General features: G+C 44.9%; 1 long non-coding RNA gene across 1 annotated transcript in view; it reads left to right on the forward strand.

Annotated features, from left to right (window-relative positions):
• Positions 1–629: 629 nt before the first annotated feature.
• The window catches only part of LOC144217946 (uncharacterized), a 101,977-nt gene continuing 75,550 nt past the window's right edge, over positions 630–27,056 (forward strand). Inside the window, exon 1 of the long non-coding RNA XR_013330999.1 lies at positions 630–793. This is a non-coding gene — a long non-coding RNA (uncharacterized LOC144217946). The remainder of the gene's footprint in view (positions 794–27,056) is intronic.

A 27,056-nucleotide genomic window follows, 5' to 3' on the forward strand; every position in this document is an offset into this window, starting at 1 on the left:
TAGTGACATCTCTCAGTGAAGCCCGTGGTCTGGGTCACTTCTGATGGTTCTCTGCTACATGCGTCTTGGACTTGGCCTTTTTCAGCCCAGTTCCTCATTCGTGCTTCGACCTTTCCCCTCTTCTTCTTCCCAGCCTAGTCTCCCATCTTATGTTCCAATCTCTCTTGGGTTCTTGAAAGCCTGCAATCGTTTTTAGATAAGACTGTGAGGTAAGACTCACCCTCTCCCCCCGCAGTTCTCGTGACCCCTGCCTTCTACAGTAGTCAGTCATGTGGGCCTTGCTCACGCAGTAAGCACGCAACCTCTTCCTTTGCGAGGTTCCTTTATACAATCTTAATGGGGTTATTACCCGGGTAGGTGTCTAGTCTCCCCAAGAAGAGCAGCATCATGGTTTATTAGTTTGCCCCTGCACAACGTTTTGTAAAGAAGTAGGTGCTCATTAACTGTGCAGAGAATCTCTTGCACATTGCCCTGCCAAACTGGTCACTTTTTCAGTAGATTCAGGTCTATACTTCCCGACTCTGCCAGCACAGCTTCTAGTTGCTTATGGTTCCAGCTGGGCCTTGCGTTTGGACCCAGCTGCCCTTGTTTGTCCCATTTCTGTCTCTCTTGGATCCACTAGTCCCCCCCCAGTGGCAGGTTCAGGCCTGCCTCAGTCTTGAGCAACTCAGATGAAGGAAGGCCGGACGTGTTGGGAAGCAGTGTGCATAATTGTTACAAGCTTCCTGCTGGGAGTGAGACAGACCTGGGCCAGAGGCCCGGGTGTGCTGGATGCTGGCTGTGTGACTTTTAGGTAAGTGCATTGACCACTCAGTCTGTTTCTTTCGTCACCTAAAACTAGAGATGTTTATGATGCTGGCGTCCCAAGGTGGTTGAGGCTCACCTGTGATCACACCTGCATGGCAGCTGGCAGGATGCCGGGCACACCTCAAGTGTAGCTCCAGTGATGGTGGTGATGATGGAGCACATACAGAAGCAGGGGGCGCACTTGCCCCTCTCGCCTGTCTCCTTCTCAGGTCTTAGGCTCCCTTTGCTTAGAGCATTTCTCTCTGGTTCTGAATGGCTGCTCTATGAAACAAGCAAGAGCATCTGACGGCATCTAGAGCCTTTTCCTTTTACGGCTACTTCCTTTTCCTAACTGATGGGGCCCAGTCACTCAGCTCAACTACCAGGGGCTGGATTCTCATGAGGATGAATCATTTAAGTGCAACCCCAGCAGCCCCTTGGGCTTCTGGAGCTCACACACCACCCCTTCCAGGGAACCAGAAGAGGGCCATGTCTGCCCGTCTCCTTACTCCATCCGTACTATTCCTTTGGTCCTGCTGGCTGCCCCCTCCAGCCATTGAGGTTATGGGAGCGCCCTCCTTCCCACTGTGCTCCGGAGATGTCTCCCGCCTCATTTCTCAGCAACCCGTCGTCATTCCTTGCCCTCCTTTCCCCTTTACTCGCTTTCTCCTCCCTGCCAAAAATCAGTTGGAGAAGCTGGTCTGCAAGGGTTCCATTCAACTTGTTCTGCATTAATGCTCCGCTACGGTGACCCACTGCTGAGTCTTTCACTTGTAATGTAATCTAATAATTTACATGCACTTTGCAAGCAATACTCTCAGAGATTCACAACCTGCTTGAAATTGCTCTGCTGTTACAGTAGTTGAGCTGATGAGAGAGCAGTGTGAGAAACAGTAGTTATGGGGCCACAATGGGATTGGGTAAACCCGGGAAAATCACGTTAGAGTAACGTGAGGGTGTGCTGATGGATTATAATATCATTTCCTAGAGAATCAGTTAAACTTGCTGAGGGTCTGGTATTGATTTTGGCTTGTAATTGGACTAGGATGGGTCCAAGTATAGCAGGTAGAAGCATCAGCAGGGAACAGGAAGAGGACCGAGAGTGGAAACCTGTCTTTCTAGGAGGCTGTGAAAATGTTTTGGTTTCGATACACTGTATGGTTTTTACAGGATTAATTGACACTCTGATTAGGTTGTTTTATTTCTTTACTCAAAAATGTTGGAAGCCAGTTCTCATACGCAGTAATGCTGTAGTAATGGTCCCATTGTAAAGTGAATTACACCATTAATTAAGCATCTATTTTGTCTCATTTGTATTGTGCCAGTGTGGGCGATAGGCGCATACAGACACAGAGTAGCCATTTTTAAGAGACAAACGGTAGCTGAGAAGCCCCAATCCTATACTATTGAACAGTTAGTGAAAATAAGCCGTTGTTTGGTGAAAAAGTTTTTATATCTTTATAATATTTATAATATATGTCTATATAAAATGTACGTATTTTGTATATGTACGCATTTGCACATACCTACACACATGTCCATATGCACATATATACAGGCACATGCATATATTGTGCCCGTCAGGGAGATCAAGAAAATATAGGATGACTGTGACCTAAAAATGCTTGCCTTCTCTTGCCTTTTAACAAGTTGTCTAGCTTGCATGGGGAGAGATGTCTGTTATGGCAGGCCAAGTCAATAATGGTTTCCAGGGCAGGGTTTGAAAACAAGGCTTTGTGTATTTGTTGCAACCTCTTGGTCCTTATTATGGTGTCTGAGACCTCTATCGATTGATGTATCTCAGGTTGGGAAGAAGCATTAAGGCCCAGGGACTAGGGTCATTTTAGTCTGTCATTGGTCTTCCAAGGAAGGACACTGGCCAAAGAACTTCTTCCACAGCAGAAAGATAGAGGCATATTTTTATGCCTTAAGTCAGAAGCCAACCCTAAAGCGAAAACAGGATCGGTGAAGGCAGCATCCAATGTGTTTTGCTCCCAGTGGGACATGTGAATTAGAAAGTGCACAAATCTATTGCACTTTGCCATGGAATCCAGTGACTTTAGCCCTTCACTCCTAGGAGCGCTGGCATGGGGTGGGGGGAGTCATTTGGCATTGTGTGTGCATTTCTAACTGTCAGGCTACTATCTCCAGTGAGGTCCTGAAGACTTACCTGGGGCATCCCTCGTCTGGATTGCTATGGTTTTGTGCAATAGCCATCTGGAAGGGATTTTGCTGCAGTGGCCATCTAGGAAGCATTTTATTGTAGTCTCCACCTCTCCCCTCCCTTTACTTCAGAATTTTGCTTTTGCAGCATTGTCAATACCACCACTTGTTAATCTGTAACCTCAGAAAGACCTCGTCCAAAGAGGTGAGATTATATCTAGTTTAGAATATATTTAACTTTAATATATGTAATTCTTCCTCTGATGACCAAAATGTTGAAAGCAAATTTGCTTCAGAAACAACTGTGCGCTCGCTGCATCACAGATCAACAGTGTTGATTTTAAAGTCTGAGTGTTTGAGGAGAGAGAACATGCCATCAATGCCTGGCGTGTGGATTGAGGGTATATTTAGTGGAGAGATTTTATTGCAAACCTCCCTGAAAAAAATATCAGTATCATATTGTGCCTAATAAAATGTTATAATGAAAATTACCATGGTGTTTGACAACATCCCTTTATTAATTAGTCTTTCCCATTATTATTTCTTAGTAGCAAATCCACTCTGGTTTTATCACTCATTAGTTATAGTCCTTATTGAATTCATGTTTTGCTGCTTCGACATGTTTATCTACACATAGGTCTCAGTTCCTTGAGGGCAGTCTTGTAGACTGTCTTGAGTCTTCGGTCCCCTATCTCTGTTACTTGGACATTCAGTGAATGCCCTCAGGAAGCTAATGACTGTGCAGTTTGTAATCAATATGTGTAAGACAAGCCAGCAGAGGGAAGACTGGGATGAGGCAAAACAAATCTAATATTCTTTGAAAGTCTCCGATATTTAAATGTGATGGAATATATTGCTTCTTTTCATTCATTCATCAACTATTTATTGAGCATCTGCTATGTGCCAAGTTACATGTTGGTCAGTGGACATACAAGTTGAGTTCAAGGAAGGCGACAGGCAGGAAAGACACGGTAATTGCAAAAAACTGTGGAGTGTGCTCTGACAGACATACTTACAAAATATATAGGATACAGAAGGAGGAGGAAACCTCCTTGATGAGGAGAAAGGGAAAAGGGAGAGTTCATGAGGAGAAAGGGAAAGTTCAGTGAGATAGGTAGCTTTGCCTGGCTTTGGGGAAAATGGGGAGAGATTTACCAAGGAGGAAGAAAGGCCAGGACACACGAGATCAAAGTTCATGGCACATTCAGGTCAGGTGAATGAGGTGTAGCTCGGCCTCGGCATGAAGTATGTTGTCAAGGACTAGGAGACAAGGCTGGACAAAGTGGGTGGGGCAAGGTGAGCATTTTGGACATTTACCTATGCAAAATTTTGAACAAGTGACAAATACCAGATTTCTTTTTCAGAAAATCCTTAAGCATGAGTGTGTTTGAAGTTGGGATGGAAAATTGACAGTGTAGATAAGGAACCAAGTTAGGACATCTCTGTGACAATTGTGCAGAGACATATTGCCGGCCCGGACTCGGGCGGGTGGGCGCCTGGTGGGCTCTGAGGTAGCGTTTCTCAGGAGGTGGCATGGAAGGCTCACGAGGGAGGTAGTGTCAAGAGTCAGTACCCGAGTTGGGTGGGATTAGTGGCCGGGACATTCTGGGGTGGGATGTGAAAGACGAGAAGCCCTGGCTTTCCAGGCATAGTTGAAGGTCTGATGGGCAGCTGGAAATCTGGGGCTGGCAGGGAGCATGTTAGTGGGGGAATCAGGAAAAACGGTATTTTAACCAGGGCCTGGAGCTTAGCAGGGACAGCTGGGCTGGAGGCGTTGTGGAGCAGTGTTTTTAACAGGGGATTGGAAGGTGAAATTTTTATACCAGGACATGTGTACATGTTTACATCAAGAGAAGATAAGCCGAAGGTCCAAGTGGGTGTGGTTGAGAAAGTAAAAGGGATGGATTATTGCAGTGACAGAGAAAAGTGTCTCAGAAAACTGGCTTTAGACTTGGAAATTGTGCATTTACTAAAGGCATTAAAAAAACAACCACCACCAAGAATGTCTTTAAAGTCAGAGCGAGGTTCTAATACGCTTTGCTGCTGCAGGTTGCATTTGAGTTTTATCTGCTTTGATGGTGGTCTCCTTCCCATCATGTCTAATTGATGACTGCAGACCTGTGGCTTCCCTCCCTGTTCTTTTTTTTTTTTTTTTTAACTTTGTACACAGCTCAGCATTGATTTATCCTGTCTCTAAAGGGAATCTGCCTCACACTTGGCAGAACCTCAAGGTTGGGAGAAATGGAATGAATAGTAGCCGTGGAGAGGTCTCCACATTGCCCTGGGAGAAAGGCTTCGTGGGAGAGAAAGTTGAAAGAGGGCCTTGAGAAAGGGTGTGAGCTCTTCAAAGGATGGGTCTGGCCATGGGAAACTAAATGGGAGACTTTTTTCTTTGTAGTTGAGAGAGAAACAGAAGGGCACGAGTGTTTGTTGGCGTTGATGATGAGTGTAGTGGAATTGCCACTCTGTGTTTATGACACGTAACCGTTTTCAAGGGGCTTCCATGTATGCGGTAGCGTCTGGAGGTCCTGGAAAGGAATTGATAGTGTCACAGCCCACAGAGGGACCGGAGAGGTGTTGTGTAATTAGGGAGACCTGTTGACTTAAAACAAGTGGGATATTGATAGGCCGAACTTATCTTGGACTCCAGTAAGCGTGACAGGAGGGGCTTTGCCTGTTGGAAGGGCCATTCCTTCGCCTTCTGAGGCAGATAGCAGAGCTCCCCATTGTTTTCCGGGAGCTCTGGCTAAATACTTTCCCTGTAGATATTCCGCTAATATATCCTATGAATTATTTGTGTTATCTCTGTGCTGTGAAATTAGAGGCCTTCACCCACCGTGTGGTAAGTAGATTAAAATGAAAGCCTGTTTTTTATGGTATGGGGGAAACCGGGCAAATATCAGGGAACCATTTTGTGTGTGTTTGATCTGACAGTGGGGAGGCCTTGGGATGCCAGTGTCTTCTAAAATCTGAAAGCTGAGCTCCGGCTGGAGTTTTCTTCAAAGAGATTTATATTTTATCCGTTGGCACTTCTGAGGGGGAAGGAAGGTTTGGAGTGGGTGATTCTGCGATGTTTCTTTTCTCGCTGCTGTTTTTCTTCTCCGTCTTTTTAACTTTGCAGAAAGCCCTTCCAGTTCCACGGTCAGACCCCGTTCAGGACGTTGGTGGCCAAACAGTCCCCTTTTGTTAAGCGAGCGTCCTATTTTTGTGTCTCTTGAAAGGTGCCCTTCAGGACAGCAGAGCCTTTATTTGGGCTGTTTAGAATTGAGCCCTGAAGAAACCTAGTTAGAAATCGGTCTAAACTCAGGCCAAGCGCCTCCTTTGCTAGCGAGGCAGAGCTAACCCCGCAAGATGCAATCTAACCAGCTGGTTACCTGAGAACCACCGTGGGGAGTTCTCCAGCTTGACTTCTTTTGCTCTGGCCACCGTCCCAAGAGTGAATGACCCAAAAGGTCATGGCCTTTCTATGCAGAGATGCAGGAAGAGAATTCTGGCTCTTGATGAAGAGGCGTAGGTTGGGTTATGTTTTAAAGGGTACCTGTGTCAGCTTGCACAACGTGGAAGATTAACGTTTATTCAATTAACATATTTCATTTGCCTCATTTCAAAGCAAAAGGTATCTATAGCTTTAGCCTACGGCAGATAGTCCCGGGACTCCCAGTCTGCCCTTTTCTTCCACAAATTAGGTAAACTGAGTCATTTGAGAGCATTGGGGCGCATGTAGGATTTGATAATTTAGAGGTTGTGCATATGAAGCTGTTTTATTTTCTTCTGTTGTGATAGATACAGGCCCAACCTCTGTGATTCGAAACAGAATCTTCATTCCTTCACCAAAGCCAGCAATTCTCTGACTGAGGGCTCAGACAGGCCTCGCTGCACAAGCACTGCCTTCACTTGTGGAATTTTTCTGCTCACTTTAGATATCACCCGGGTCACTCAGGTGGACTGGGGAAGAGTGTTGTTGGTCTTTGTTAGAGAAAGAAAGACTGGCTGGACAAGTTTGATCCCTCGGGGCAGTTTGGAGCCTCTGGAGCCTGAGGTCATCAGTCTATTTAAATTCTGAGCTTCCACACACACTGGTCAGTGAAGCTCCACCCCTCCTCGCTCACCGAATGTTTTCTCTTGCATTTCCAGAGGAGATCTCTGCCTCTCGGGGAACCCCCAGCCTCCCGGGAGCAACTGTGACCCTGGGCCCTGTGTATACAGACAACTAAAAAGTGAAGTGGCTTGGAGATAGGCATCATTTTAAGGCTAAAGTCATACATTTTAGAAAGTTGAGGGCTGGTTCTGTGACAGGGAAGTTGAGCTAAATATGCAGTTCTATTTTAATTTTCACTTTATGCCAAGGCAAAAGCATTGGGAGATAGGCTATAAATGTATAAGTAAGTCACTGCAAGAATAGCCCTTGCAAAATGCAGATTTAGGAAGGCTAAATATTTTCTCACATACTTTAATGCACACGAATAACTAACCCCTGATCCAGTTCCTGAGAAAGTGATGTTGTATAACCACTTAACCTTGATCGCCGTCATGAATAGTATAGAAGTCTGCATAGCTGTGATGGAAGTATTTGGTTGTCTTCACTCCAGCCACAGTAACAAAATGCCATAGCCTGGGTACGTTAAACTACAGAACTTCATTTTCTCATGGTTCTGGAAATTGGGAAGTTCCAGACCCCGGTCCCGGCAGATTTGCTTTTTGGTGAGGGCCCTCTTCCTGGCTTGCGGGTAGCCGGCTTCTTACGATATCCTCACATGGTAGAGAGGGAAAGTTCTGGCGTCTCTTCCTCTTCTTGTGGGAGCACTAATTCCATCATGGGGACGCAGACCTCCTGACCTCATTTCAATCTAAATTACTTTCCAAAGACCTCACTTCCCTAATAGCATCACATTGAGGGGGGAGGGGGGGCTAAGCGCTTCATTATATGAATTTGGAGGGAACACAAACATGTACTCCATAACACGGGTTGAGGCTGAAAGCCTGCCAAAAATTTTCAGGGTGGTCGATTTGTCTCCAAAGACTTGTTTCACATTCTTAACGTGTTCGTTTGTTTGTTTAAACAGAGTCCTCTTTTTCTATGTATGTTTTATCTTCGGCATGGCTGTGTCTCATCATATTCCAGTACTGTTTGAAAGCTGCGGTAGTAAAGCCCAAGGTAATTAAGGCTATGGTATCATTGTTTTAAATTAGTATGTGTGATTTTTTTTTTGTAATTCAACAAGTTCCTTCAGATTCTGCATAATTGGATCACATTTTAATTTTGTGGCAAATAAAGATCTATTTTACATTTCTATTAGAAAGACAAGCCCCTGTGGCTAGGTCTGAATTAGGATGCTTGCTATCCGTTGTACTGAAGGAGCAAGACTTTCAGAGTTCATTCAGCTTCTAAATGAACTTCAGCTTATATGAATCTTTTGGGTAAGGAAGGCATCTTTGATTTAAAGGTGTATACAGGCGTAGAGTTCATGCAAAAGAAAATATCAAGACAACAAGAAAATGAAATATATAACCGTAAAATATAATCAGAGAATAACAAAATCATGAGTTATCCAGTATGGTATAGACTCCAAAGCATATTGTTCTTTGACTCGCCACATCTGTTTGTGAATGCATTTTATTATCTGTATGGTTAAAGCCCTGGAAGTTTGCATGGAGCAAAATAATGAAGATGTCAAAGCAGAGAGTGCACTGGACATGTGATTAAGAGGCCTGGGTTCTGATCCCATCACCACCAATAATTACGTAAGTGGCTTTGAGCTACCGGCGATCCTCAAACCCCCACCCATTGCCTCACCTTCTTCACATGAGCTGCGGGTGTAGCTCAGGGATGCACTGAACTACCTGCAATCTCTGTCCCCCTGTGACCTTGTGACAAAGGCCAGCTTTTTTTTTTCTTTTTTTTTTTAGTTTTTTTAAGTTGTTTTAGTGTTTTTTTTTGTTTTTTTTTTTTTAGTGTTTGTTTACTTTTAAGAGTGAAACAGAGCCGGGGGTAGGGTCAGAGAGGGAGGGAAACACAGAATCTGAAGCAGGCTCCAGGCTCTGAGCTGTCAGTACAGAGCTCAATGTGGGGCTCAAACCCACAAACTGTGAGATCATGACCTGAGCCAAAGTCAGACACTTACCTGACTGAGCCACCCAGCCGCCCCCCATCCAAAGACCCAGCTTTTTTGAGAGTCCAGCAGAAAATATACTTTCCTTATTGCTTTTACCATATTTTAAAGTTGAGACATAATTTACATCTCATAAAACTCACCCTTCTTAACTGTAGCATGTTAATGTATAGTAGTTGTACAGCTACCACTCCAGTCTAGTTGTAAAACATTTCTGTCACCCCCAAAAGAGCCCTCATGCCCATTTGCTGTTACTACTCTTCCTACTGCAGGGCTAAGATAGCCATTAGTCTGCTTTTCGTCTCTACAGATTTGCCTCTCCTGGAATTCATTTAAATAAATCAGATAATATGTGGTCTTTTGTGTCTGTCCTCTTTTACTCAGCATCATGTTTTTGAGGTTCACTGATACCACGGCAGGTGTCGGAACCTCGGTCCTTTTTTAGAGTTGTATACTCTTCTGTTGTATGGCTGGACCTCATTTTGTTTATGCAGCCATCCGGTGATGGGCTCCTTTTTCTTTCTCTTATTATTATTTTTTCCCGTGCAGGCACTTCTCACTGTAGCCTCCTCGAAATGGGGACAGAATACGTCTCTTTAAGAGAAATGCTAATTCTTCATCTCATGGCTTCCTTTGTAGAGGAGGCTAGAGTTTAGCGTTTTAAACTGTTTGAAAGCTGCCAAGTCTGTGGCCTGAGCTTCTGGGTCCGTGAACATGTGATGAAGCAATACATAGTAACCATCAGTAAATGTGAAAGTACTAGCTGTGCGTCCTTTTCTGTGATGTATATACCTAACATAAATGTGAGATTTCCTCATTAGGAAACGTGACTCAAAAGCTTTCCCAATGATAGCCTGCTTGTTATTTTATATTTGTTTTACACATTGGGTAATAAAATACTTGGAAACAAGAGGTAAAGACATTGGCTGTTACCCTGACTCAGTAATGTCACTTTTAGCGTTTTCCTCTGTAAGTCATCAGAGTTATTATGAGCAACAACAAATCCAGAGAGGGAAATACTTACAGAGAAATTTGTGCCTTGCCTTTCAGCCATGAATCAAAAAGACTACTAAATATAATTGCAAAGAAAAGGTAGGTAGAAAAGGACTAATTTAAATGTTCAGGCTACTGACTTCTTTTTAAAAATTTTTTTAAATGTTTTATTTTTGAGAGATAGAGAAAGAGAGAGAGAGAGAGCAAAAGAGAGGCAGAGTGCGAGAAGGGGAAGAGGCAGAGAGAGAGAGAGGGAGACACAGAATCCGAAGCAGGCTCCAGGCTCTGGGTGGCTGTCAGCACAGAGCCCGAAGCGGGGTTCAAACCCATGAACCGTGAGATCATGACCTGAGCCAAAGTTGGCTACTTAACCTACTGAGCCACCCAGGTGCCTCCAGGCTATTGGTTTCTTAAAAGAGATGCCATACACTAGACAACTCTAGTAATTTAGGTATTTGGTGTCCTTTTTGTGTTGTGAGTGAAGATGGGATGTGCGTTTCCATTCGGTAAGCTCCTAGCTAATGGAGAGTAGCAACTTAGCATCCTTAGAATCCTGGATGCTCCTCAAATCGCTCTCCAGTTTAGAGTTTACTCCGGCAATGTGGTTAATCTACAGTATGGTTCCATCTTCAGCTGCTCCCAGGTTCATTCAATTTCCCGGAATCCATCCTTGGCTAATGCATTATGTAGAATGAAGGAGAAAGGCTACTCCATTTGCCTTCCTCATCTCCATACGGTAGATGTGTTTTGTAGCTATGCTCTGTTCTACATTTCAGAAAAGTTGGAATCACAGGTAGTGTGTGTGTGTGTGTGTGTGTGTGTGTGTGTGCATGAAGATGTTAGTTTACATGGATACACATACACATGTATGTATATTCACATGCACATATAGCCTTCCAGCTGATTAATAGGACTGGACCTATGAAAGCCAGCAACTTGACTTAGTTTTATTTAGCACTCAAATTATAAATAGCATCAGTAATATCTTTTGGAATTTAGATCTTAGACTGTTTACTGTACCCAGTGATGGAAATGATGTTGAGGGCATCACACCCTGCCTCTTGGGTCCTGGGAAAGCTTTGCTTTGGTTGAATCTGTATGTAGGTTGTTCTTTTTTAAGTTTCATTTTACTTGTTTCGAGGGGGGAAGAGGCAAAGAGAGAGGGAGAGAGAGAAGTCCAAGCAGGCTCTGCACTGTCAGCACAGAGCCTGACGTCAGGCTCCATCCCTTGAACTGTGAGATCATCACCTGAGCCAAAATCAAGAGTGGATGCTTAACTGACTGAGCCACCCAGGGGCCCCATATGGGAGGCTGTTGTACAGAAAGATAAACTGGGACATTCTGTAGTAAACCCCAGACTCTCCTTTGTACAGAGCCAGAGATAAGGTAGCTGTGCGGAGGGGGGCCGCCCAGGGCTCTGTGCCTCCAGGCCTTCCCGAAGATGAGCAAGCTCTATCCAGACATGACCACATTTTTATCCTTCTCTCCCACAGCTTTAAAGAGGGAAAATTTTCCTTCTCTCAGTCGGGAGGAAACCAGTTGGGAAAAAAAGTGTCCCGTCTCTCTGTCTGTCTGTCTGTCTGTCTCTCTCTCTTTTTGGTGGTGCAGTGGGGAAGGGAAGACCAGTGGCCTTTCTTACTGGGAACTGTGTTACAGTATTATCATATTGATCATTACTAGGTTATTTACGTATGAGTCCTGGTGGAACTTGTGAGATCCTTGAGGCTAGGGATGCAGTGGAATACTTTTGTGTTTTTCAGGAAACTCAACACAGTGGTTTGCATACAGCAAGCACTCACCTGTGGTTTTGTGAATCAGGATGATGAGTAAACACTTGAGATACAGCAAACAGTATTTGTGAATATGTCAGTATTCACAGTAGTGCCTGGCACTGTTGCTGGGTGCCAAAGAGAGAAATAAAAGACAGAGGCTCTGGCTCTTTCTCTTTCTACCTCATCGGTACCCCCTTTCTTCCTTGTACAACCATGAGTCCGGTTCCTGTGCTTGCTGGACACAGGCTAAGGGCTGGGGCTAACAAAATAAGATGTCTTGGATAAGTTTGCAAGAACATGTAACCTGGAACGGGAGATGTGATTTGGTAGACATTCACAATAGTTAAAAACTGCTACTTATTGAACACTTGTTCCAGATACTAGGCACACTGAGCTCATCCTTAAAATTCTCTTGCATTCCTAGGAGGTAAGAATTATGATCCCATCTTGCAGATGAGAAGACTGAGGCCTAGAAGTGTTGGTTAGATAAGGTCCAGAACGTCCGTACCACATTGACCACCACAGCCCCCTCCCACCCCCTAACCGTGATAAATGTGTCCACCTAACAGCCCCAGTGCCCTGAGGTCCCTTCCCTTCTCTGTTTATGCTCTTCTCTGTCTGCCTAGGCAGGAGATTGTAGTCTAGGCAAAGGCAGCTCCTTGGAGTTGTGCAGTGTTCAGCCAAGTCAGCTGACCACAGCCACCCCTGGAGATTGGTTTTTTTTTTTTAACTTTCTCTTGTCCTCTGGCTGTTCCTGTGGCAGCTTCTTTATCCTTCCGGTTGCGGGTTTTCCTTTCATTCCTTAGGCATCCTGTTGCCCTTCCTGGGCCTGAGATGGTCATGCCAGAGAACTCCTTGAGATTTAACGGTCTTCCTTGTGGTCTTAGCTGACTTCCGGCTGACGAGACAAAGTGAAACTCCGATCTTGCCGGAGGAGCTCCTGCGTGCAATTCTGACAAGTAACTTTAACCAATTGTTGAAAGCAACCTGTGCTTGCAGCTTCGCAGATGTATGTGCCATGGATGATGAATATGAGAGATGTGGATTTTACCACACCGCAGAGCCCATGAATACAAGGTCGACACATCCTTAGAGCCTCCCCAGCTCATCTGGGGTGAGCTCAGTTCCAAGAGGAACTGCCAGCAGAGAACTTGCTGAACTTGGCGTTGGCCGGGGGGCATGGTTTTATTCATCCAGACTCTGTGGGCTTGCTGCCCCTTTCAGGAGATTGTCCCAACGAGGCGAGTCATACTAATGACCATGGACCCTTGTCTGGTTCATTATTTTTTTGCAAGAAAGGAGGAAACTCAAACTTCGTGCAAGTTAGGAAGCCTTGCCTGGACCCACATGTGGCACGTTCGTATTTTGGGGCAGGGTTTGACCCAGTGTAGGGCAGACGACATGAGACCAGCCACGGTGCCGACCAGCACATTGAAGTTTTTAGATTGAAAAGTCTGAACAGAATGTTCAGCTGGAGCTGGGGACATATTCCTTTCCTATTTTATCTCTGCCATAAGCCTTGGGGCTGATTGGAAAACACACCCACTGCCGGGTTTGGATAGCCAGGATTTTATGTTTATTTCTTAGACCTGCTCACGCATAGTCTCTCTCCCTCCCTCCCTCCATTCTTCCTCCTCCTCCTCTCTCTCCCTCTCTCCTCCTCTGCCCCTCCTTTCCTCCTTCCTCTCTCCCTGCCTCCCTTGCTCTCTCTCCAGCTCTTCTGGGTGGAAATCTGAAAGCTGCACATCATATTACTGGTGAGGGAAGTATTCTTTCTCTTTATAGAACAGTGCTAACTTCTCTGACATTGACACTAGGGCCCAAGTGATTTTTGCAAATGCAAATCTAATATATCCCTTCCTTGCTTAAACCCTTCATTGAATTCCTATCACTCTTGCAGTAAAACCAAACCCTTTAACATAGCCTAAATCGGCCCCTGTCTGGCTTTCCAGCCTCAACTTTCACTTATCCTCCCCATAGTAATTACCTGCATACTCTGTTCTCTGGCCGTAGTGAACTGTGCTGCTCAAACATGCTGTGCCTTCTCCCCGCCCCCACGTGCTTTCCTGTACACCCGTGTTCTGGCTACTTCATTCACTTATTCACTCATTCATTCAGTAAGCATTGATGGAGCACCTCCTGGGAGGTGCTCCTGTTCTGAAGCCTAGGGATACAGTTGTGCATAGGCAGACAAGCCCCTGCTGTCCCTGGAAGTTTACGGTCCTTACTTGCTAATCCTATGCATCTGACAGATCTCAGCTTGGATTTTTTTCTTCCTGGAAGTTTCCCCTGACCTCTATCTGGGTTAGACACCTTTCCATTGCCTTCGGGAGCTTCTATATTTCCACCAACACAGCACTTACAACTTACCAGAATTCAGCATTTGGAGCTTTTAAAGAGCAGGGAAGTTCCTTGACCAGGCTGGCACGTAGTGGGTGCTCAATAAAGACCTGTTAAAAAATGAATGGTGTGGTGCATTTAACACGGAAGTCCTTAGTGAAGAAAATACATTCTCTATGGAGTCATTTCAAACAAAACCCATTCTCCACATTTTCAACAGCTTTGCAGTGGCCTTTGACCAATAGGAGGCACTGAGTGTGCAGATGATAAGTTTGCTGTCAGTCACATCACTGCTCCTTTATAGGTAATTTGTCTTCCCAGGTGCTTTTAAGATTTTTCTCTTTCCCTGGCATTCTGCAGGGTCACTATGATATGTTTAGGTGTAGATTTATGTGTTCATTCTGCTCAGGATTTGGTGTGCTTATTCATTCTGATAACTCATGTTTCCCTTGCATTCTGGAAAATTCTCTGATGTTGTCTTTTAATCTCTCTTTCTGAAACTCCTTTTGGTTAGATGAGAGACATTCTCATTTTGTTTTCTGTTTCTCTTCTCTTTTGTATCTGTCCTGTTTCTCTCCATTCAACATTCTGGACTGTGTTCCTTGGTTTTTCCTTGCGTTCACTAGTCTTCTCTAATTTGCTATATGAACTGCCCATTGAATTTTTAAAATGGTGGTTTAATATACATGCAACAAAGTAATGATGGCTTTCCATACGAATACACTCTTGTGACCATCACCCAGGTAAGTGCTTTCTGGCCTCCATCATCATGGATTAGTCTTGCCTCCTGTTGAATTTCAGATGAATGGAAACACACTAAATACATCCTTTTGTGTCACATCCTTAGTTTTAAATGACTAATATTTGTCCTTTATAATTTTTTCCAAATTTGTCTTTTTTTTTTTTTGCAATAGTGTTCTGATACTACATTGTTTATCCTGATTTCTTCTTTATTGTAATCTCTTTAATGACTTTAGAGTTGCTTATTTTATAGAACCTTCCACAGTATCCTATTATGTCAAGTTCTTATGGTGCTGATTTTTGTTATTGGTACCTTATTATAGTGGCTCTTTTACATATGATACTCTAATTTTTGCTTGTAAATTTGTCTTTATCAGGATTGTTTTTCCCCAGAGAGTCCTGTGTATTTTGAGTTTGGAAGTATCCCTGTCCTGTAGCACAAGGATGGTGTAGATTCAGAACGTGAATACATCTGCACGTTGCGTAGCTTTAGGATTTCATCTTCCTATAGGATGGGGCATCTGGGTGGCTCAGCTAGTTGAGCGTCTGACTCTTGATTTTGACTCAGGTCATGATCCCAGCATCATGGAATCAAGCCCTGCGTCAGATGCACAGAGTGGGGAGGCTGCTTAAGACTCTCTTTCTCACTCTACCCCTCTCTCCTGCTCATGCGCTTTCTCTCTCTCTCTCTCAAAAAAAAAAAAATTATAATGCAACTTCCTATAGGAGTCTTTTTTCTTTTCTCCTCATCTGGGATTCTAGGTAGATGACAAGTTTCTCTTTTTGTTTCCCTGGGTAAAGAGTAGAGCTTTTCTGGTGTTGCTTTCATGAAGGGGGCAGATTTTCATGGATCTCTCTTTCAATAAGAATCTTGATTCTAGCTTCTGGCCTAGCCAAGATGCATCTCACATCCCCTGTCCTGATGAGTGTATTAGTACCCCTGCTCCCCGCCCCCCGCCCCCCAGGTTATATACTTTTNGCCCCAGGCCCCCCAGGGTATATACTTTTAGGGGTGTGTTCCTCTCTGCCTCCAGGTCATCTTTGCATCATGAGGCCATCCCTTTCCTGGCTCTTAATATTTTTGCTTAGCTCCTGCTCTCTGTGTTTTATCCTAAGTTTTGGCTTCTGTGAGTTTGTGCAAAAGAAAAGATAATTGAGGCACAGCCCAGACCCACTGAATTTAAAAATGTACAAGAAGAACCTAAAGCCTGTATTTTTATGAAATGCTCCGGGTGGCTGTCCAAATGAGGCAAGTTTGAGAAACGTTACATATGGTAATCTCTTAGGTTCTGTTTAGTCTGTGATGTTATGAGGATCTACTGGTTCTTTCTGTGCTTCTGTCTCTCTTGCTTTATCATCCCTCTCCCATCGTATCCCTACAAAAGTGGGCACTGAAATGTCTAATCTGGCTATTCAGGCAAAAATGAGTTGATCTCATTCTATTCTGAGTTACATTAATCTTTCCTGGCCCGTGGCTGGAGAAGGCCCTCTGAGGCACTGGCTCCCTACTTTCCATCTCTGTCTCATCAGAAACGTAGTGATAACCAAGTGGTGTGCAAATTCCTGGAGAACAATAGAAAGAAATTACTAAACACTTCAGCTAATTCAGTAATATTTCTTGGAAAACCTCGAGTTAACGTGCAGTGTTTGAAAAACCTTGTACAGTTAAGTACCCATGGGACTGCATGTGACTGGAGGCAAATCACCCAATTACTGGCGGGGAATGAAATCATGTTTACAGAGAAACCTTCAGAATCCCACCCGCCCCTGTTTCATTTCTTCACCTCTTTTTGCTTACAGCGTGACCGTGTTTATTTTGGGGCCTGGTTCCAGATTTATCTCCCGGTAGATGCTCTTACCGGCCTCAGTGCCCCTGGCCTTTCTAACCACCATGGCTATCGTGGGATACGAGAAACTGTCGGTGATTCTTTCCCTTTATTTTGAATAAGCAGCACGTTCACAGATGTGTCAACAAATTCACAGAGACTTTGACATTCCCAGCATTTAATAAGATTGGTCAATCTGGCCTGACCTTGCTTGGGCACACGGGTCTGAAAACAGTAGCTATCCATTCTTCCGGTTACATGTGTGGTGCCTCTCACAAATGCCTCAACTTTCCAAACAAAAGCCCACATGTAAATTATGAGGGTGGCACGGAAGATAATAATTGTTGTGAAGCCTAATTTAGAAAAATCGTTTACTCTGCCACTCTGTCGCTGTGAAAATATACGTAGTCTCTTGCATTCTGCTTTCTGGGCTCAAACCACACTTTGCATTTTTTTTTTTTTCCCTGGGACCGTCAATTTAATTCAGGAATGATCTAATTATGAGGAAGTGAATCCAGTCCTCTGGATGATAAGTGTTGACTACCCCGGGAGAAGCCCTAGCAGATGGTTAGTTCAGAGTGAATTTACCCTGGGATTGGGGCTTTGGACTGACAGCTTTTTTCACTCAATTAAGTGCAACAACTGCCAAAAGGACAGCATTGTACTTGATGCAAATCACTACTGTCGCCAGCCCAGCATTGATAAAGTTGAAGCTGGGCCCTGAGTCAGCCAAGAACCTGTGAGGGTGCTTCGAGGCCCCACATCACCGCGAAGGAGAAACAAAACCTGGTGATGCGCGGAAGAAAACGAGGCCCTGCCTTTAAGGTGCAGGCATTTATTTCCTTTTCCAGGTCAGCCGCTCGATTTAGGGCCTCTATTTTGGTGTCCTGTCTGTCAGTGATTCATGAGGTATCTCCAGCAGTTTGCTTTTGCCCTGGGCCCCGCAGATCCTGGGGTGACTCTACAGTCCGAAAAGTTAATTCATTACTGCTTTATTTGGGTTACAAAATGACCCCGCTCTGCATGCCCTGCCTTACCCTGGGTGGCCCTCAAGACACCTGAGGCGCAGGGTCCGAAAAGGAGAGAGACCTTCCCAGCGCGGGTGGCGCCTCTGCACATCACGAAGCCCCACATAGCTTTTTAGGCCACCCCTCAGAAAGCCCGTTTACACCAGAAACCGTGCAAGAGCCACTCTTCCCTGACTCCTCTGCCGGGGCAGAGCTCAGAGCATCTCCAGGCCTCACCGCAATGTGCGGCTTTGACTCCTGTCTGTCTCCTCCTGCTCCCTGAAGATTCTCCTGACTTAGTGCTGGATTTCTGTGGTGTCCAGGGGCAGGACCCGTGAAGATGTTTTTGAACTGTGTAACGAGAAATGGCTCCCTGCAAAACAAGGTCTGTGAGGCAAGGCTTTCAGAGGTGCTCCTTGGCTCCCCCATGCTAGACTCTCCTCGCCCCCGCCCTCCGCCCCAGAGGCGCCCAGGTGCCCGGCGGGGCCGCACAGCTTGTTCTGGGTTGTTATTTCTGTTTTACAAGCCTGGGGAATCTGAGCCTGAAATGTCTCAGTCAGGTATATGCCGTTGTCAGCCTGTTATCAGTTTCCTGATTTACTGTGTAAGCAGTTTTGATAATCCCTGTCATATGTGATTACATTTCCCCCCCTCCCCGTAACATCTCGGTGTAATTGGTTTGATAAACTCGACCTCAGTCCAGTAGTTTGCTTGGAATATACTTTCACCTTCTATCTGTGTGACTAAGATGGTTTTGAATTGCTCTGCTCGGGGAAAATCAGGCTTTGAGCACCAAGCCCTTAGCTGCGGAAGCAAATCACCCGGGTCAGGCGGCCCAGGCCTCAGAAGAGCTGGGGGGCTCCAATTAAGCTTCTGGAGTCGAAATGGAATTTTACTTCCCTCCCCCTGCAAGGGCCAAGAGTGGTGTGTGCCACTCTGTGTGTGTGTGTGTATGTGTGTGTGTGTGTGTGTGTGTGTGTGTGTGTGTGTTCTTCAGGATCCAGAGAATACTCGTCCTGGGTCTATATCTGGGGTTATTGAGCGACCTCTTCTCCATACTTTGTCTTTATTGAAACAGAATGCCCACTTGGTTCCAGGAAGAGTGAAGTGAGGAAAAGGAGCTTTAATTGTTTCCATTTTTTCTTTTCTTTCCTCCCTGCAATGGCACTGCTCCTGAGGACAGAGAAGGAGTAGTCAGGATGCTTTGGCAGTGGGGTGTTTTTGGTAAATTGAGTGTTTTGATTAATTTGGGGTTAAACTGAAATGCAAAAGCTACTTAGTGCTATCTCTTACATTGAGTTGCCTTGTAATTCAGTACCCGACAGCTCTGAGTCTTTGTGGGGAAGGCAGTCTTAGAACAGAGACTGGGGGAATGCGTAAGATTTGGAAGAGGAGAGATGGGTTGGGACAGGTGAGAGAGTGTGTTCCTGCAGCTAGTGGGGAACAGCCTCGGCAAAGGTAGGGAGGCTGGAAAGCCCCGTGGGGAAAAGGGAGGGGCCTGCTGGCGTGTGGGTGGAGGAAGGGGGAATAAACAGAATAGTCTAAATTAGTGCAGAGAGCAAGTCTCCTTACTGCTGGGCTCTGGAGTTTGAATTCAAGTCTGCAGGCAGTCTGGGGCCACGTAAGGTTTTTGAGGGAGGGATGACATCCTCAGAACTGCCCCCGCCCCTAGGAAATAAACATACAGCAGTGTGGAAAGTCATCTTTGCCTTTTTAGAGGAAAATATTATGCAGGCCAAGGCTTTGTCACTGTTCAGATAGTAATTATTTTAAAGAATTATCGTTCTAGGAGTCTTTTCTGGATGTATCCCTGAGAATTTCTGCCCCTTCTAGTCTTTGAAGATGGAAGCCACATACGCTCTCACTGGCCTGTCCCTTTGTGCGATTCCGCAGCTGTAATGCTCATTCCCAAATATCCATGATTCGAATGCTTAGCAAACGCGGATGTGAACATGACAAGGATGAGAATATGGAGAAGCCTTCCACGCGGATTTATCCTGGTTATTTTCCTAGATCTCAGTTTAAAGTGGGATCAGAAGATGTTACAGTGGTTTATTTTACACAAAACAGGCCCAGTCTTTTGAAAGCACCTGGCTGTCCAGTCATTCCTTGACTGCTCCCCTTTTTTTCCTTTAAAATTTTGATATTTTGCTCATCATGATTTTTTTGCATAGACATTAACTTTTTAGATATTGTATGAAAATATGACCTTATCTTGATTGCTGAGTTTTTTGGCACCTTTGTATTTTGTGCCTAAGCTGAGTGCCTTATTTTCCTTGGATAGTCTGGTCCTGTTGAGTTTACAAAACAGAGTGGAAAATCTTCTCAGTGCTGTGGGTTTTTTTTTTTTTTAACCTCTCTTCCAATCTTCTCATATCCTCGTGAATCTGTCTGTCACACTGCACAAAACAACAGCAAACAAACCAATAAAACTCTCAAGCGTCCCTTCCATGCACTGGGGGTGTCTTGCCTGCACGTGTGGTGGTGGGCTCTTCCCTGGGTATGCCCCTCACCATATGGTTTTGAGCTGTGCATGGTGAGCACATCTTATGAATGGGAACCTCGTTGTCGAGGCTGACTTCACCAAGTTTTTTTGGATGGGGCCCAGGACAAACCTGCTTCATAATGAGATCTGCTGGGGAGTGTAGAGGATTGGAAACATGGTCCAGTGGATTTATATTTTTTGACATCTTGACAGTTCCCAGTGAGTGTTCTTCTCTTAGCCTCACCTAACATAGCCCAGTTTAGAATGTGGGGTTCCCTGCAGAGTTAATTCCTTGTCTGTAATGAATAAAGATCCACTGATGAGTCCAGAAGGAGAAATGAGAGATTTGGAAGGGCCTCCTGGAGAGTCAGCCCTCATTCCTGACTTTGCACTAGGCAAACCGGAGGCACAGGGAGGCCATGGGGCTCCCTGAGCCACACCGCCATCAGTGCAGAGACAGGACTGGAACCCAGGACACAGTCTCACTCTCAGCAGGCTTCACCCATGCCCAGGGCAACGGTGGGATCCACTTTGTCCTCACTGTAAAGCAGCCTGTTACTGAAGCTTCCCTCTGACTCTGAGTTTCAGTGCCTTCCCTTCTGCACTACATTAGGCCCCCTAAGTGCTTTTATTTTCATGTAGGGAGAGGGAAAAATGCAGACAGCTTTGTAATTGAACAACCATGCTCTTGTCAGTCCCTGTCGTTTTCAAACCAACTATTACAGGGAGCCAGTGCCCTGGCCTGGCACGGGCTGGCTGAGGTGGCCTTCTCCACCTCTCTACCCGAACAGCTCCTTGACCGCTTTCTCCCTGTGGTCTGCGGGGTGATGTGTCTTTAAATTTTCGTTGTTTCCTAAGTTCTGCTCTGGCAAGCAAGCTCTGCCTTAAACCTGCAGAGTTAAATTTACCCAGACTGACAACTGTATATGTAGGGTTGAGTTACATAAGAGCAGTTGCTGCTTTTCACTTTGTGCTAATCCAAACACCGTGCGCACAGAGACCGTGAAAAAAGCCACCTTCCGTTTGGTGCGCTGCATGGGTGACTGGATTATGTGTCTTTAAATTTTTTTTTTAAACGCTGTAACAATTATCCCATTATCCTGACTTTGGTGCCATTAGGTGACTTTTTCAATATCTTAATTATCGGGTTAGCAGATGCTGTGTGCACATGTGCAATTTGTTAATTTATGCTGTTTGAAATGAAATCCAGTTGTTTTCAATGTATTTCATAATATTATGGCTAACCGAATCGTAATGCTCCCGGAATTGTAAAGCTGCTAGCAGGGGAAGACGTGCGTGTGAGCCTCCATGCTGCCTCTCGGAGTCTCCTTATGTGCAGCTTGTATAACGTCTCTGTGACTGTCGCCTCCCCAGTGTTCATTTGAGAAGATCTCTAGGTCCTTGCGGGCTTCAGGGGGCCAACGGGCCAGGCCTGGCTCATTCAGAGCCGCCCAGATGGAGAAGGAGGCTTTTCCATCTTTAAGCAGCCCTGGCTTGCTGGGTGGACCGCTGAGCTGCCCAAGTCGTACATCACACACAGACTCAGGGTCTGTGGACCAGCCACACGTGCTGCTGATTGGGTGAGAGTCTAATATTATAGGTGTTCTGGACAAGCTGTCCCTTAACTCTTTAAATAACCCCTCAGTACTTACCGAGGAGGCAGCGCATGTGAGGTTAAATAGATATCATTTCACGGGGCAAAATACCTGGCCTTTGGGGTCCAGTTTGGTTTTAAATTCTGGCTTTTGGTTCATTTTGCCGTGCCTCCGTCCAATAATTTTATGTCCTCCAGGCTCAGTCTCGGCAAAGGGAAGAGAAATAACTAACTGAAAGGCCTGTTGATGAAGATTATGAAGTGACCAGCAATGTGCTTGACGCATAACAGACGCTCAGTAAACAATCAGGTCTTCCCTTTATTGGTCTTGTCTATTCACGCAGGATAGAAGGATACAAGTAGCTTCAGGATCATGGAGCTTCAGTGGAGAAGCAAAGCATCAGTATGTGCTAAGTTAAATAAAGGTGCAAAGTGATCATGTGATGTATGTCCCAAATAGTCTGGGACTCATTGCCTAGTTATTGGTATAGCCCAAAAATTCAGCGAGCTGAGGAGGAGCTAAATCACTAGTGAGTTGAGATGCAGATAATGCATTGTAGAAAGGTAGGCTTTGACCAGTCTTTGAAGGATAGACAGAACTTAGACAGATGGAAAGATGACTGGGGAGAGTGTGTGTGTGTGTGTGTGTGTGTGTGTGTGTGTGCACGCGCGCGCGCGCATACATGGGGATGTCAGTTGCTTATCAGTGGCAGCAAGTTATGTACAGGCACACAGATGAAGAGGCTGAAAGCTTATTTAGGAAACGATGAGAGTATGTGTTTGTTTGGGAGTGATGGCTTGTATGTGGTAAAAGATGGAATACGAGGTTATATATGTAGATCTGAACCCCACTGTGGAGAGCCTGAATACCAAGTTAAGGAAATTGTTGCATTAGCTAATGTGGTTTGGTTTATTAAAACATGGAGCTCTGAATAGACCAGCAGGCTTCTGGGAAGCCCAACACAGCAGTGAACCCAAGAGTGAGCGACAGACCTCTGGTGGCCGAGAGAGTTACTGCAAAGCTTAATGGTATGAATTTTGTTTACTTCATAATTCTCATGAGCTTGACTATATTATAAATTGAAGCAGAATGTAAATAATGTCCAGGCTGACAGCGGTAATGGCTCACAGCCTGAAATCTTAGAGTCAAAAGAGCTACAGAAAGCAGGAAAAACATCATGAAACAGCCTGGGGCCATTTAGAGATAGAGTAACCCTCTGTATACTCCTGTAGATCCTAAGGAGATCACTATCTTACAAAACAATAACTGATGGCATGAAAATAGCAACATTAACAATATTATTAAACGTTAACAACAAAAAAGGCTAATGGTTTTTGGTTGGCACAGTGCTAAGCATTTTATTGCATTATCTTATTTAATTGTCACAGCACTTCCATGAGAATGGTCTTGCTAAAATGTCCCTGTACACAAATGTAGAAAATGTAGCTTAGAGAGGTTAATTAACTTGCCCAAGGTCACAGCAGTTGGAAAATCGTATGACTGGGATACAAACCCAGGCAGCGTGGCTCTGCCTTTTAACAAATACTCTATATTCCCTAATAACTTTCTTGCCTTAGATCACAATGAACTAATGTTCAGGAAACCAACCCTTTGACAACACAATGAAATGTCCAGTATTTCATTCACAAATGTTACAGAAGAAACAGTGAGTTTTCATTATCTGTGAAATCATTTATGTGGAATATTGCCTTCTCCAACAACATGGTTGAAATGAGAAATTATTGCACATTTTAAGTCAATATAAGCAACATGTGTTGGTTTGCTCCTGTCCTTCCCCACCAGGCCTTGCTCTTTCCTGTGTATTTGCTTTCTTCTCTGGGAGCTTGTAAGGACATAGAGTCGCACATCTCTGAAAGGCATTCAGTTTACCTTCTGCTCTAGAACTTGAAGCAATTTCATTAGTGCTCTCATTGATTCACGTTGGACTTCAGCACACTTCCCACTGGCCATTCATTATGAATCTTGGCCTTACTGCAAGGGTGAGTGAAGGGCAGTGAGAGGTACAGTTCATAAAAGCGCACTTCTCGAGATTGTAGGAAAGTGCTACATCTGTTCTTGAAAATGGGGCCATTGTAAGACCAGCAACTCTTCTACATGACCCCCAAAGCCGTCCACTGAGGTTAGTGTCTCTGGGTGGCATATAGTGGAAATGGAGCGTTAAGGGCTCGATGTTTGACATTGTCACTGCTTGTGTGACCCTGAGAAAATTATTGAACTTTTCTGGGTCTCAATAGGTCTGCAGCTGTAAAAGTGGAGAACTGAAAGATATTATATATAAAGCAATTAACATAATGTTTCTTCATACTCAAATGGAACTGCCATTAATATTGATGTTGGTCATAATTATTTGGTGTTCAAATGAGAAAACCAAACTCAAGCTCGCAAAAAATGGGAATTAATGGGCTTACGTAACTAGAAAGTTTCAGGGGAAGATTAAGAGAGAGAGTTTCTGAGATGGCCTTTCTATCTTCTCAGGCAGTTCCTCTCTAGCAAGAGATCCAAGGAAAAAGTTCAACTCTCCCTCCTCTGGGTCCTAGATGAATCCTTGCAAACATATCCATTGGCTCAGGCTGGGTCATGTAACCCCCACACCACCCTCCACCATTAACTGTGTGTGGAAGGAGGCATATGTGTATTATTGGTTTTTGAACGAATAGAATTGAGATAGGCTGAGATGAGATGAAGGCAAGTATTTCAGGGTGATATAAATAAAAGTTTAAAGGGGTGGGAATCAGCATAATGTGTTTAAAGATTAAGAAAAAGTGTATGATTAGAGGGGCACTTGGGTGGCACAGCCAGTTAAACTTCTAACTTTGGCTCAGGTCATGATCTCCTGGTTCAAGGGTTGGAGTCCCGCATCAGGCTCTGTGCTGACAGCTCAGAGCCTGGAGCCTGCTTCAGATTCTGGGTCTCCCTCTCTCTGTGTCCCTCACTTTTTCTTCTCTCTCTCTCTCTCTCTCGAATAAACATTAGAAATTTTTTTTTTTAAAATAAAGAATAAAAAAGTGTGTGGTTGGAATAGATGATTCATCCCGGGAGGGAAGAAGATGCAAGTTAGAAGAGGGAATATGGACTGGGGTGGGTTCTGATAGCAGGGCTTGCATCTGATTGTTACTGTCCTGGTAAGAGAGAGTCGTTGAAGGCTTCAGTGCTGAGAAGCTGTAAGATGATAGTAATAGCAATAGCTGATATTTGCGAACTCTCTTCCATTTGCCAGTCACTGCCATAGATACCTTGTCTGTTTGATCTCACAGCAGTATTGTGAGGTGGGTGTTAGCTCTGTTTTACGGATTAGAACATACTTACTCTGAGATTTTAAGGGGCTAGCTGGAGCTCCCTGATAGACAGTCACAGAGCTGGGAGGTCAGCTGGCCTCTGCTCACCAGATGACACAGCCAGGGTGGCAACATGGTGGGTTTGGATGTGAACTGGCAGCCACTTGCATCAAGCATTTATTCATTCCCTAAATCACTGAAAAGTGCTAACCAAGGAAAAGCAATTGGTTCACTCGCTGCCTGCCTGGCTTTGGGTCTCAGGGAAGTGAAGAGCCACGTTGCATCATGGCAGACACCTGTATTTAAGGGTGCTGCCAGGTAGATGAGACTGGGCCCGGCACTGAGCTGCAGACAAGGTCCCAGGTGCTGGGCACGTTTCCCGTTTTCTTGTAGCAGGTATGCCTTTGGTGGCGAATGGAATACCTGTGGGCCTCAGGTAGGGATGGTAGGTTTGTCATTTTGTGCTGCCTTTTTAGATTTTCTCCTCTACCCTGGGTAGAGTGGGCTGGATCCCAACCTTGTAGCTGGTTGGGGAAACCGGCAGTCCAGAGTAATTTGCCTTTAAGCACAAGGCAGTACATGTCACTTTTAAAATAAAACACATTAATTTACGGAATGACTATTTTATGGTGAAGAGCAGCCTGTCTAAATGAGGGGAATCAAAGGCCACTGGTCAAGTCCTCCGCATTATTCACACCACCCTCCTCAATAAATCACAATTGCTAAAACTGCAGGTTAGCACTTACTTAAATAGCAGCGTGTTGGTTAAGGACAGCGTGTGCTGATGTGACCTCTGTTTGTGCACAGCATGCTCTCTGGAGAACGAACCCCTCAAAAGCCACGCATATCCCTGGGCCATCAACCTCGCTACCTTGTGCACCACTAAACAAGGTTTGGATTGGGCCTGGACTGCAATTGTAATCTTCATTCTAGGCAGCCTTTTCTGGAAGAAGTGAAGCTTGAATGGCAATAGTATGTGGCATTCAGACCTTAGAGCACCGTTCAGACNGCCCATTTTTAAATATTCCCGTTGCCACCAGGTTTTCAGAACAGATGCAGGACTACAGATGTGAGGAAGCAGACGTCATGGACCCGCCCAGCGGCGCTTTGGCTCTTTGCTGGAACTGCCTTGATGGACGTAGCTGTACTTGGGTTATTACGCTGTACCCTGGGTTCCTCTGGGTGCCTAATGTCCACCTGAGTGCCACGTTATTGTTTTTATTGTTTGGAGAGAGACACCAAATGGGCAGTCACCCTGTCCATCGCCCTGGAAGTAAGGATAGAAGGGGAAGATGAATATTTTAAAGGCTGACCGTGTGTTCCTCTGCCAAGCACAGGTTTTGACTAAAATGGGTTGGACACAACCGCAGCAATACAGGAACCAGCCTCTTAGTCCTCCTGGGACACTTCTAATGAAGAGAAGGGGGCTGCGTGGTGGCGTCATCTTCCTATTCTTAGGGAAGACCTCTTCCCTTCTTCCAACTCTTTGGTGCGCCCTCCGTCAGAACTGATTGCTGAATTTTTGCTGCACTGAGAAAGATGGCAGTTCAGATGTGCTTTCTTTAAGAAATTTCAGCTTGTAAAATAATAATGTAGGTGGCAATTAGTGAGTGCGCTCTCTGTGCCGAGGGTCGTACCAGAGGCTTCTTGTCTCATGTTTGCATCCTGCGTGATGATTGTGTAAGGAAGTGCTGCTGTTCCTATTTTTAGATGAGGAAACAGAGGTTCAGAGCTTTGCCCAAAGCCACAGCAGTGGAGCCGGCATTTCAACAAAGGTCTCTGCGACTCTAAAGACTATGTTCTTTCTACTATGCAACCCTGCTCCCTAGATGAAAACCCAGACATACAAAATATCTCCCCGATGCATTTAGTCTTTGTTTGTAGACCATTAATTTACCAGCTGAAAGGCTAAGAATCTCATAACTACACGGTCATAAGCTAT

Source organism: Crocuta crocuta, unplaced genomic scaffold (genome assembly GCF_008692635.1).
Source record: "Crocuta crocuta isolate KB4526 unplaced genomic scaffold, BGI_CrCroc_1.0 scaffold130, whole genome shotgun sequence".
Taxonomy (NCBI): Eukaryota; Metazoa; Chordata; class Mammalia; order Carnivora; family Hyaenidae; genus Crocuta; species Crocuta crocuta.